A 14,314-nucleotide genomic window follows, 5' to 3' on the forward strand; every position below is an offset into this window, starting at 1 on the left:
ATATATATATATATATATATATATATGTATGTGTGTATGTGTTTGTGTGTCTGTGTTTGTCCCCACAACATCGCTTGACAACCGATGCTGGTGTGTTTATGTCCCCGTAACTTAGCGGTTCGGCAAAAGAGATCGATAGAATAAGTACTAGGCTTCTAAAGAATAAGCCCTGGGGTCGATTTGCTCGACTAAAGGCGGTGCTCCAGCATGGCCGCAGTCAAAAGACTGAAACAAGTAAAAGAGTATATATATATATATATATATATATATAACCTTTTTTTTTCTGAATAGTGGATCATATAAGGCTGTAAATAATAGCATTTAAATATTGGGTTGAAATATCTTTTGCATAGAATAATTCAAAGGCCGCCAGTTGGATGCGGACAGGGATTTCCAACCCAATACGTACATGTTAACTGGCAGGTTAAAATACCTATATACCAATCGAATTGCTTATAGAAAAACGAATACCTAGAGAAAAAAGCAGTTCAATATTTAAGAGATGAGGAATTACGTACATTATTTACATTCGACGGATATTTGTCTTCATCGTGTTTGTTGTTAACACAACGCTTCGGCTGATATACCCTCCAGCCTTTATCATGTGTCTTGGGGAAATTTCGAACCTGGGTTCTCATTCCTAAGGTATTTTTCGATATTATTAATTATTATTATTGCTGTTGTTGTTGTTCAGGTCACTGCTTGGAATCGAACTCGGAAACTTGGGGTTAGTAGCCCACTACGCCATATGCCCGTGGGCATATTGCGTAGTGGTTAAGAGCGCGGGCTACTAACTCCAAGTTTCCAAGTTCGATTCCACACACACACACACACACACACACACACACACACACACACACACACACACACACACATATGTATCTAGCGTGTGTGTATATGTGTATGTGAGCGTGTGCGTCTGCTGTACGCGTATGCACAAAGACAGAGTGCAATTGAGAATGATATGGATAGCATATAAGAATAGAAAATACACTCAGATAGGCATAGGTAAACATAACAGAACCAATGTAGCTCTCTTATGTATTCGGTGTGGATCGTCAGCTGCCAGAACTTGAATGAGAGACGATTCCATGCTCGACAATAAAAATGCTGCATTGCGTATAAATAGTCAACTGAAGAATTCCTCTTAAAATGTAACATCAAAATCAGCTGCAATAAACGTATCAATTCCTAAGTAATGCACGCTGAATTTACCATGCAAGAAAAAAAAATTAAGATTATTATTGATTTCTTGAAAGCTATACAATTTACTTACTGATAGCTGCTACGTTGTATATAGGAATGTATGTAAGTATGTATGTATGTGTGTATGTAAGTATATGTGTATGTATGTGTGTGTATGTATGTATGTATGTATGTATGTATGTAGGTAGGTAGGTATGTATGTATGTGTTCATGTAGGTATCTATACATGCATGTACGCATGTATATATATATGTGTGTGTGTGTGTGTGCATTTATGTATATATATGTGTGTATATATATATATATATATATATGTGCATGTGTGTGTGCGCGCGTGTGTGTGTACACAAGTATTTATGTACGTGTGTATGATTTTGTGTCGGTGTTTGTTTGAATTTACTTGTGAGTCTGTGTGCGTGCATAATGTATACACGCATGTACATATATGTATATGTATATATATACATATATAAACACAGACAGACACACACACACAGACACACACACACATATATATATATTAGTATATCTATATCATGTATGTGTGTGATATATATATTAGTATATGTGTAGACATCGTATATATTTGTCTCATTATTATTTATATGAAAATACATATTTATATACGAACACACGTGCAAGCACTCATACATACATACATATAAATGTCTATACATACTTTTATATATTAGAAGTGCATACACACACACGCACATACAAATGCGTGTTCATATTTGTATATGTGTGTAGTGTAACCACAAGTGTTTACAAGCACACACATATATGTATATGTGCGAGCGTGTGTGATGTGTTTCTATGTATATGTATATAAGTATATATGTATAATATGATTATTAATATATGATTATTAATATATGATTATTAATATATGTATAATATGATTATTATTATTTGTTTGATACATATTTAGTGATGTATATTTATCAAGCTATGTCTGTACACACACACACATACACACATACAAGCACACACGCACACACACACACACATATGCATATTTAATTATGTATTGACGCTGTAAAGCAGAACATGGTGTATGCGCGTGCTTAAAACGAAATGCATTCTTCTATTCCTGCATTCTTCATGGTAACACAATGTTGCGTATACGCATTCAACTTGGCTGATTAAGAGTTCATTTTTTTGAATGCAGAACCCATCTGCTACATGAAGCGAGCTATCATTAACGAAATTGTTGATATGAATTATAGTTTACGCATAAAGTTGATTTTTCTGCGACACAAACGCTATTGATTGAAATCTTATATAGGTTAACATGTCATGGTTAAGCGTATAAAACATGAATACGTTTGAGAGAAAATTACCACAAGGGATAAATTTCCATGCAAAATACAAAACATATGCTATCGGGTCTTGGGTCTTGCATATGTAACAGGGCAAGCTACAAAATTTTACGTCACCCAGATTATCCTTGCATTTAGTGAAGAAGTGTCCTCCTCTAGTTTTGTTGAAAACAGGTCTGTGTAGGACAAGAATGTATGCACATGTCAAACAGAACAAGATCTCCCACAGAAGTACACGAAGAGACAGAATCATAAAAAAAACATCGACAAAGTAACATCTGAGCGTCACACAATTTAATTAATTTAAGAACTTCATTTGTTTGTTGCTGTTACATTGCTTATGTTGTTGTTATTTCGTTTGGTGTTGTTGTTGGTTGTGGTGGTAGTGGTCGTCATCGTGGTAGTTGTGCAGGTATTGTTTCCTTATGGTTTTGGTCCAAGTATGCCTTCATTGAAAAACACTATGTTCAAAGACATTCCAGCCTTATTCATTTTATCAATTCTTTATTTGCAAAAGGATCCTGGCACCACATTATCCAAAGTCTCTTTTATTTAATTAATCTCTTTCTTTTTATTGTTTAAAGAAAGTAGGTTGTAATTTGGCGCAGAATTGGCTACTCTTTCATCAGGTCATGCAACTACGCATTACCATCCTCAGTTATAACGCTTGAAGTTGATGATGATGTTGTTGTTGTTGCTGCTGTTATTGTCGTCTTTGTTGTTGTTGTTGTTTTTTCGTAGTGTTCAGCGCCAGGTCAGCATTGATTGATCAGAACTATGACCAAAAGTAGACTAACCTTGACCATTTCATGTTTCTATATATCTCGGACAATATCAATCAATGTCATTCTCATTTTAAGATGGTAGGGTATAAGGAAAGATTTGACTATTGTTTGTAGCAACTACAACGACCGCACAGAGGCTGCCATTTTGGATGTTGTTGTCGTTGCTACTGTTGTTAAGTATCAGCTCTAAGTTCACCGTGATTGAACAGACCTGGGATCAAAGGTATTTCACTTGTTTCCATGACCACATTATCCAATGCGTCGCCTCCTTTTAATGCTGTAGAGAGTAATTTGAGGGATATCTGGCTGCTATACCTCACATTTACAGCGACCAAGTGGTAGTTTCTTAGTCTGCAATGAGCATCTATTTTATTGGCAGAATCATCAGTACACCGAAAAGATTGCTCAGTAGCATTGCTTCCGGCTGTCTCCGCTCTGAGTTCAAATTCCTTCGTGGTCAACTTTGCCTTTTATCCTTTCGAGGTCCCTAAAATAAGCAGCATTTGAGCACTGGGGTCGATATAATCATCTAACCCCCTCCCACAAAACTTTAGGCTTTGTGTCTACAGTAGAAAGTATTATTATTATTATTATTTATTATTATTATTATTATTATTATTATTATTATTATTATTATTATTATTATTATTATTATTATTATTATTATTATTATTATTATTAATACTAATATTACTCCTGTAACTTTTCCTCACCCTCTGTTGTGTATGCATACTGACATTTCACATCCAGCAGATCATACTAGCTTCATTTCTTTCAAACCTACGCATGTTCTCAGCAGTCATGGCCCATGTTTCATGGCCGTGTAGCATGGCAGATCACACACATGCATCATACAGCCTACCTTTCGTCCTGAGCAAGAGGCCCTTAGTTGCCAGCAGAAGTAGGAACTCCCTGCACTTTGCCCAGGTTATTCTTATTCTAGCCATTACACTCTCAGAGTAACTACCCACACTACAGACTTGGTCCCCTAGGTAGTAGAAGCTATCAACTACTTCTAGTTTTTTTCCCCCTGGCTTGTGATGGAATCTGTTTTCTGTACATCTTCAGTGTTTATTGCACGCTGACCAAAATGCTTAGCGGCATTTCGCTCGTCCTTATGTTCTGAGTTCAAATTCCGCTGATGTCGCCTTTGCTTCTCATTCTCTCGGAGTCGATGAAATAAGTAGGAGTTATACAGTTGGATCAATGTAATCAACTTACTCCCAGCCTCTAAACTGATGGCATTATGCCAAAATTTGAAATCACTATTACTCTTGTAAATTTCTTGAAGCACAACTATGTGTCTTGTGATATTTAAATACAAATATGGGTTTCATATTTGAAATTTAGTGAATCAAAAGTTTTCATTCGCCTTTGATTATACAGGCATTATCCATTACTCCCTCCATGTGTTTATATCACAAATAACATTATTTGATCGGAATCTGTGGACAGCATATAATATTCACAGGGAAGACTGGTGTGTTTATCTTGGTCATATGTATCTGGTGATAGAAACGGATGTGTTTCTGCCCCATTTAACCTCTTCACTGAAGTTTATTTATTCAGTCGGCAAGATAAAAGCGATTAATAAACGGAAGGAATGTAGTGCTCATGATTACGAAATGTTGAGAACATTTATAATATTATGGATATCTCAAGGGAGATTGAAACACACTGGTTGAATATACGATGCAGTCTTACATACGATCAATTGAAGAAATTCAGTTTACGGAGATTATTTGTGTAATTTAGTAGATAATATCACTGACAAATTAAATAATCCCTTCTATAATGTCATCATAGACACACCGCCTCTTTCTAGACAGGCGAGACAGCCATAGCTTGAATGCCTGTCATCATAGGTCTGGTCTGTACTTGCTATCAATGATAATGTGCATACATCCAATACAAAGAAAGGGCAATTTTCATTTTCATTTCAACGATTGTCACAAGATATCCAGCTGCCTGATCATAACCAGGTCATATATCACCCACTGAAGGTAATTCAGAAACATACTATGTGTACGTGTCTATATATATATATATATATATATATACATACATAGGCACATATGTATATATAAGTATATGCACATGCAGACATGCATACACACATGCATACACACATGCACACACGTATATTTATGTGTGCCTTTGTGTGTATAAATATAAATATATATATATATATATATATATATAAGCTGACAATTATCCATCGTCTGTTATTATCCATTTCATATATAACTATATACAACAGCCGTACTTTATTGAGTTTAATTACCCCTGATATTTGTAGATAGAAACATATGACGGCAGAATTCATCGCTTTCGTCGTTTTCGTAGTGATGACATCAGCATCACCACCACTATCAGCATAATTACCATTGTCATAATCATAACCATCATCAAAATCATAATCAATATCAGCACCCTCATCATCATCATTACCATAACCACTATCATAACCAAAACTATCATCGTGTTCCACTCCAACAAAATCAATCTCAGCTTTACTCTCATCGTAATCATTGTCTCCAGCGTCGCCATTGTTCCTGAGTCGTTTCTGCAGCTGAATTCGAAGTTTTATCCGTAAACGCTGTCTAAGCAATATTCTTTAAGGCAAAAATATGCGTATGTATGCATGTATGTATGGATGGATGTAATGTGTGTGTGTGTGTGTGTGTGTGTGTGTGTGTGTGTGTGTGTGTGTGTGTGTGTGTGTGTGTGTGTGTGTGTGTGTGTGTGTGTGTGTGTGTGTGTGTGTGTGTGTGTGTGTGAGCGTATGCATAAGTATTTATGTATCTACAATAATGTTCTGTTGTTTGGATTGCTGCTGATTTGAACAATTGTCGATTTTTCTGTTTTCCTTTGTGTATCGTTAAGGAGGAGTTGCAGACTTGTCAGTTGTCTAACTGGTGTCATTGGTATTAATAGTAGTCTCTGCAGAATGTTTGCTTGCATAGTTTTTGCTATTTATATTCTACTGTACGTCCCAGGTATGTTTTTGTACATGTCTCTTTTTCAAATATGAAAAATAGACTAACATACGTATATATTTATCATAGCGTACTTAGAAAATGCATGACGCATTTTGTATAGCATATATCGGCCATTATAAACAATAAAGTGTTTTTCTCGCTGTTTATTGTTATCACTGTTTGCAGTGAGTAGACGTGACTAAGACATCTCTGTGTTCTGTTTATATTTACTTTATTCGGTTTTATGGAAAACATATATTGTGGGGAGGGGCTTTTAAAGAATTTAATACGGTCCTTTGAAAATTGTGAGTGTCCACCCTGTTTACCTTGAGTGAATAAAAAGATACTTACACTCTGAAAAATACTATGAAAATCGTTTACGGTTACACCACCAACCAATGCAACTGTAACAATAGACTCCCTTAGTGAGAACCAATATTTAACAATGTAAGCAGCAACAACGGCACCATACTTTTCTTCGCGCTACTTAAAACACTGGAGATGGATTAGTTCCCAGAAAAAAAAAAAAGACATGCGTCTAGAGGTATGTTAAAAATGCTGTGCCTCCTACACCGAAGATTTCATCGAATAAAGGTCTAGGGCAAAAGAAGCATACTCCTGCTTCTCGAGAACCATAGGGAGCTTTCATATGCTCTCGAAAAAGCAGTTAAAGGAAGTTCTGACCGATATGGGGTACTATGTATGCTTCATCGATTGGAGTATGGAATAAAGGAATGTGTACCTACCATACTTCGTAGTATTTTTTAGACGTGAAGACGATCCTAAAAAATAAGCAAATTTGGAGTATCATATGCCTTCTCGCAGAGGGATGCTGCAATATAACGAGAACCAAACATAATTGTCAAAACATGAATATTAATGTTGAACATTTTTGCCTTTTTCCCTAACACATCCTCATCGACTCCATCATCCTACAGATGTAGATGTTATATATCCTGAAATTCCTTTATATCACATTGCTGTAACGTATGTATGAACAAGAAAATGAAATTACTGTTAATTTATCTCTGATGTTTAAAAGAGTCAGCTTGGTGCAGGACTGTGTTCATATAACCTGATTTTCGTATTTCACAGAAATGACCAAACTACACGCAATATTTAGCAGAAAAAAGAGATATGTCACTGAAGATTCTTGCAATTCATGGGCTATTAGATGAAATTAATCGGATAACATCAAATCGATTAATGGCTCCATTCTCTTCGTTGTATTTACAATGAATATAATGAGAAATATGTAATGTAGAAATGACAACTACATATGTTTTTGTCAAACCATCTCATCTAACATATAAACGAATATAACTTGCGGTATAAAGTACGATTACATATTACGTTTCTGATCTTTATGGAAAAGCAAATATTTTACATTTGGCATGTCGATATAACGGGTGTTGCTCATATAACCATGTTGCTTAGACGTCCACACTGTAAACACGTGATAGCAGGTTCAATCCGAAGTGCAGACTTTTGCTAATTTTCTTCTGTTATATCTATTGTAAGCTTTTTAAGAAATAGAAACACACACACACATATATATGTATGTATATGCGTGCTTGCCTATATGCATAGTCATGAGATAACATAAACAGTGCGTTGAATAAAAGTACCTTGCATTAATTAGTTGAGTACATGCCCAGATCGCCTTTGCCTGGCAAGGTAAGTACCTAACAATTACTGGGTTCGATATAATCGGGTAAAACTCATAAAGTGCATGCCCCAGTTTCGTCACGGTCCAATGACTGATGTTCTTAAAAATGCAATAAGTTTCATTCTTCTTTGATATTGCAGTTTAATTGTAAATATGCAGTTATACACACTTTTTTTACTAGCTGCATTTCTGCAAATGCAAACGTATTTCCTTCAAGACATAATGTAATTGTCAGCTACTACAAAACTTATGTGTTTTATTTTATTACTAGTATTATCTGTATATTGATTTTCGTTCTTTTTTCTTTCTTTTTTTTTTCTTGGAAGCGATGTCAACATATTTGTGTGCGTAATTTGTCAAACATGTCAGCATACAAATGGTAGATTGCAGAAAGTTATATATTTATTTAATTATTTATTTATTTCTATAAGACTACAAGAGCGCATTCTTAGCGCACTTCTTAATATAATTATATGTATGTATTCACACATACTCACACACATACTTACATACACATCTATATATATATTTATAAATATATATGTATACACACACACACACACACACACACACACACACACACACACACGCACACACACACATACACACACACACACACACACACATATTCTTTTTTCCTTCTTTACGTCAATTAGAATAGCTTTTTAATCCATCTATCCTTCTAACTAGTTCAACTGTTCAATATTGTTATCTGAATATGACTTCTTTCTTTACTAACAAATTATCTCTGATTTGTCTCTGAATTCTTCATTTCGTATTGTTGCGAATAAACCAGTTACACTTTGATCATAATTTCAAACGCATACATCCCACCAATTTTTTTTTTTTTTACTAATATTCTCCACCTTTGAAATAAAGTGTTATGCAAAAATAGTTTCATTTTGTTTTGAAAAGTAATTTTTTCCTTATAACAATATAATGCCAAATAAAGATTTCCGTACTACTGAAGCGTACTGACATTGGGACCGTTACTTTACACTGTAGCATGCTGTCTACTGGACCATATATTAACAGTAATGGGTGGTCTAACAGTGCATACTTATTAGATGTGGTCAACTTGGACAAGTTACACAACAGGCAGAAAAAAGTGTGTTTTAGAATCCATTAGTGATTATCATATAAGATATAAAAACATGATGGTTAGTCCAATAATAGTAATAATGCTTTCTGATTTGAACACAAAGAAAACCCTTTTATCGACCCTGAAGTTTTGAATGTTGGCATTGGCGACGTCTCAGAAATACTGCAAGGCATTTTTTTTGGAATTCTAAAGATTCTGCCAGCTCACTGATTTAATAATTTGCATTAAGAATTACCCCTAGAGATTAGAACAGATGGATAGAGGAAATAGGTATAAAACCCAGTTTAATACAGCTGCAGAAAGCAGTGTTATTTGGGACAGCTAGGGTTCTTGACATCTAAGGTTACTTGTTGTAGCCCGATGTTAGGAATTATTTTCTTTTTCAACAGTTTAATCTGTTGTGAGTTTATGAATGATAATAATAATAATAATAATAATAATAATAATAATAATAATAATAATAATAATAATAATAATAATAATAATAATACTCACTGTCTAAAAATTAGCCCTGATAGGAACAGCCCTCATCCTACGCAAGACACTATCAATTCAATAATACAACCTAAACAAAACAACCTACAAATACAAGACACACTCAATACATTTACCCAGTGAAATAAACTCCCACCAGCAAGCCTAAAAAACCAAAGCATTCTATACTCATCACACATTAATTCTTCATAATTTTGTTGTATAAATACATGACTAATAAAACAAAAGACTCAACAATTTGAATGTGAGGTACATCAGTAATTTTCCATGCAAGGTACACCAGTAATGTATAATATTCCAAGTAAAGCACTCAGATTTTTCTTGTCTCCAATTCGCTCTGAAGTCGTATAATCCGAGAATGTTTGTTGTTTTTGTTTAGACTCAAACGGTTCTGATCAAGCTTACTTGTTATTAAAAACTTTCGCATTATGTCCCTTTTTAAGACGGTAGGGTGTAGTTTGTGGGAGATCAAACTAGCCTTCCCCCCCCCTCTCCCCCAGTAAGTCGATCGACTATGAAAAGGCTGCCATGTTTACTTTTGAATGAAATTATGTGAATTATGGCCGTTATTACTTTTCCACGACTCAGAAAGAATATATATTCATTTTGATTCGAAAAATAACGTTTAGCTTTTTGTTGTTTACATTTTCTATGTGAGAAGAGGTGAATTGTAGCGTTTCAGGCGGTTTCTTCAAAGAAATCAGTCTATTTGCCTTAAGCTTTAGAAACGAATGAAAATGAACAAGAAAATAAAAATGAATATTAGATACAGATGTATTTATGAGAAAAGTATTTGAAATTCTAAGCTTTTCAAAATCAGCAAGACCATTTGGATTATAACTTATAAGTTATATTAAAATGAAAAGAAACTAAACCGTTTATTTGATTTCCCTAAATAATAAAGTTTATACTGTACACATGAAATACTTGAAAACGTTTAAAACGATTTGGGAAATAGCGTTCACATTACTCGTACAAGAACATAGAAAAAAGAAACAAAATCACCAACAGTATTTACATTATCAGACTAAATATTAGTACATAACATTTCTAAAATGTACGTACTTAAACGTTCGTGATATATTCTATACAATTTCAATGGTTTGAAAGGGGAAGGACCTATAGCGCACTAGCTTTCAGCAGGCGCACCTTACATCATCGTCGAAGAAAACACAGGAAATTAGAAATTTTAACATGACGTAAATTGTCGTGTACTTCAATCATAAGCAACAGTAGCTATTATTGATGCAAATGCCCGCAAAAACTTTTGTTTTTGTTTTTGTTTGGATTTATTTTTGGTGGGGAGAAGTATTATTTAAACTTTCTTATTGCACTTAAACCTCGTAGTTCAGCGCTTTGTTGTAAACTCGCCTAAAGCTGCCGATGTTGCTTTCGTGTTGACTTTATTATTCCTCTAAATATATTTCGTTTGCAAAGAACTATTTATTATGTTTTTGTCTGTGTGTGTGTGTGTGTGCGCGCGTGTGTGTATACATAAATGTATGTATATGTGTGTCTATACATACGTAGACTTACATATGCATGCATATATGTGTTTACATATTAATATATACAGGTACGTATAGAAATGTATATGTACACGCTATATATGTGTGTGTGTATGTGTTTGTGCGTAGATAAATATATAACATGTATACATACATTGTATATATATGTATACATGTGTGTGTATGTATATATACACACATATATACGTATATATATATACGTATATATATATACATATATATATATATATATATATATATATATATATATATATATATATATATATATATATATATATATATATATATATATATACATATATATATATATACATATATATATATACATATATATATATATATATACATATATATATATACACATATATATATATATGCATACATATATATATGTATGCATATATATATCTACTTATATATATATAAATAGATATATATGCATACATGTGTATATATACACATATATATACAAGCCACAGTTACATCCATAAAAAGACATATTTGTATATGCTGCACGTTTGCATGTATACGTGTGTGCGTGTGTGTATGTGTGTGGGTGTGTCTGAGTTTTTGTGTGTGTGTGTTTGAGCGTATGTGTGTTTCATGAGAAATGTCAGATAGTATTGTCCACAATAAATACAACTTAATGGTTCTTAGATCTAAAAACAGAAAAAAAGAAAATATAATAAAGGGGAAATAAAAAGAAAACTATATTGCTCGATACTTAATATTTTCTGCGCTAACCGTTTGCTGGGGAAACAAGCAATTGAACAAAATGAAATATTTGTACATGTGAAAGAAATATATAGAGCATTGATGTTTTTCGATTCACTCCACGTGAAAAATGAAACATTGGTACACTAACTGAAATATCAAAAGAATATTTCTATTAAGCCATACATAACGTATCGTAATTCTTTCAAACCAAGCAATTTTTTATCATAGAAGTTAAGTTTGAGTGATTTAGACCGTTTTTATTTCTAACTCATTTGATATTACATATACTATACAACAGCAGCGGCAGCAGCAGCAGCAGCAGTAGCAGTAGTAGTAGTAGTAGCAGTAGTAGTAGTAGTAGTAGTAGTAGTAGTAGTAGTAGTAGTAGTAGTAGTAGCAGTAGTAGTAGTAGTAATTACTTGTTCTTGTTTAGTTCTTAAGTAAGCCTCTCCGATGAAGCAAAAAAGTGGATCTAAGTTGTTCTAGCTGTGACCATCATGCGGTTTTTACTTCTTCCAAGTATAGTGTGTATCGGGGACAATATCATCCAAAGCGAAAGTTTCATCCATTCATTTATTTATTTACTCATTTATTTATTTATCTATTTATTTATTTATTCGATTATTCGTTTAGTAGGCTGAACTTTGGAAGAAAACGTCTTTGCTATTCCTAGGTCCTACTTCGACTGGATTATAATGCAGTTCTTGTTGTTGCTGTCGATGCTTAGGTCGTGGCTGCTTCCAGTGATCAAATGCCTTGATCAACCAAACTTTTGTTTGGATACGTTGTATATGTTTTTTTTTTTTTTGTGCTATGTATTTTTGTTGTTTGTTTTGTCTACGAAGTTAGAGTACAAGTTGAGGAAGATTTAACTGCCCTTGGGGAGAGGTCTTTTAATCAGATGATGGGCCCTTACGTTAGATCAAGCATTATGTGGTATACTGCAGAGACAGTTAAATGAAACTGAAAAGTTTCAATATGTCTCACATTATTCTTTAAAATAATTTTAATAGCTCGTAATATATAAGAGAAATAGTTTACCTAAGAAGCTGATTGACTAAGATCAATAACGTTGTGTATCAAATGAAATCACATCGAAATTCTTAACGCTTATATTTACTTTCATCCATTTTACTTTATACAATGATGAAGCAGTTGTTCCTGTTGACTTCAGTCGACAAAGCACTCTGCACTGAACGGTAAAAGGCACTCTGAAATTTACAGGGACATCAAAAAGATATTTAGTAGGAAATACTTGCTGGAACAATATGTTACAGAATTCGGTTAGATTTATTCTTCACTCCATTGTAGAGACAATAAATGAAGGAAATAAATAAATAAATACAACAGTCAAGAATTATCTGTCGACCATTTACAATCAGGATGAAAAATGATTCGCTTTATGCATCGTAAACATTGGTTAAAAGAAAATATAAATAAAGCAACATCCTTCTGTAAGGAACAATTGCTGTTTCGTACAGTTATCGACCTTCCCATACAATACTCCACCATTCCGATTTCATTGTGAAATCTGTTCTCTGTAAAAACTACGATGACTATTCAACTGGTGACAATAAGTCAAAGATATGCTTCCGTACGCTTTCGTTATCTGAATAGAATGTTATTTGAGGGACTCCTTAGAAATAGAACGACAGAATACAACTGGAATTATTGTTACTTACTTTACTTGCAAATATATTCAGGATGTTTTATTGTATTTTCTATTGATTTATTTGTTGTCGTTTATATAAAATGATTTTTTTTTCCTTCGTTTTTGTTTAGGATAATGAATATTTTTTTTAAGTGATTATTTGTTTGGTAAGAGAAAATAATCACATAATCAAATCATATCTACATTTAAAGTTTGAAATAACGCAAGATTATTTCCTCACATAGAAGAGTAAATGGCCTAATGGTTAAAAAGTTCCGAGTTCGACCACGGCTGGATATGAGCTCAGAACGTAAAGAATCATGAGGTAATCCCCTAAGTATTTTGCTAACGATTGTGCCAGCCCACAACGTTAAGGTTCAATAATATTGATTTCATATTTTGTCATAAGGACAGCTATTTCGGGGGAGGGAGTAAGTTGATTACATCACCCCCAGTGTTCTACTGGTACCTATTTTATCCGAAAGGATGAAAGAAAAAGTCGACCTCGGTAGAATTTTAACTCAAATTGTGAGGATGGACGAAATGCTGTTAAGTAACGATTCTGCTAGCTCACCACATTAAGATCCAATAATATTAGAAAGTAATTTTCTCAACTTGCTCCTAATGGAGAACAGCTTTGACATACTGTGACACTGATTGTACCTGAGAATTACGTAAAGGATACAGACGTTTAGAGTTTACCCAACCACTGACACCATAACACGATAATTAACTGATTCTGCTCAACAGTGGAATATTCACATTACTTATTGCATAGGTATAGTGAAATAGATATGCAATGCACACACACACACACACACACGCACACACACACACACACACACACACACACACAC

This window comes from Octopus bimaculoides, chromosome 12, assembly GCF_001194135.2.
Source record: "Octopus bimaculoides isolate UCB-OBI-ISO-001 chromosome 12, ASM119413v2, whole genome shotgun sequence".
Classification (NCBI taxonomy): Eukaryota; Metazoa; Mollusca; class Cephalopoda; order Octopoda; family Octopodidae; genus Octopus; species Octopus bimaculoides.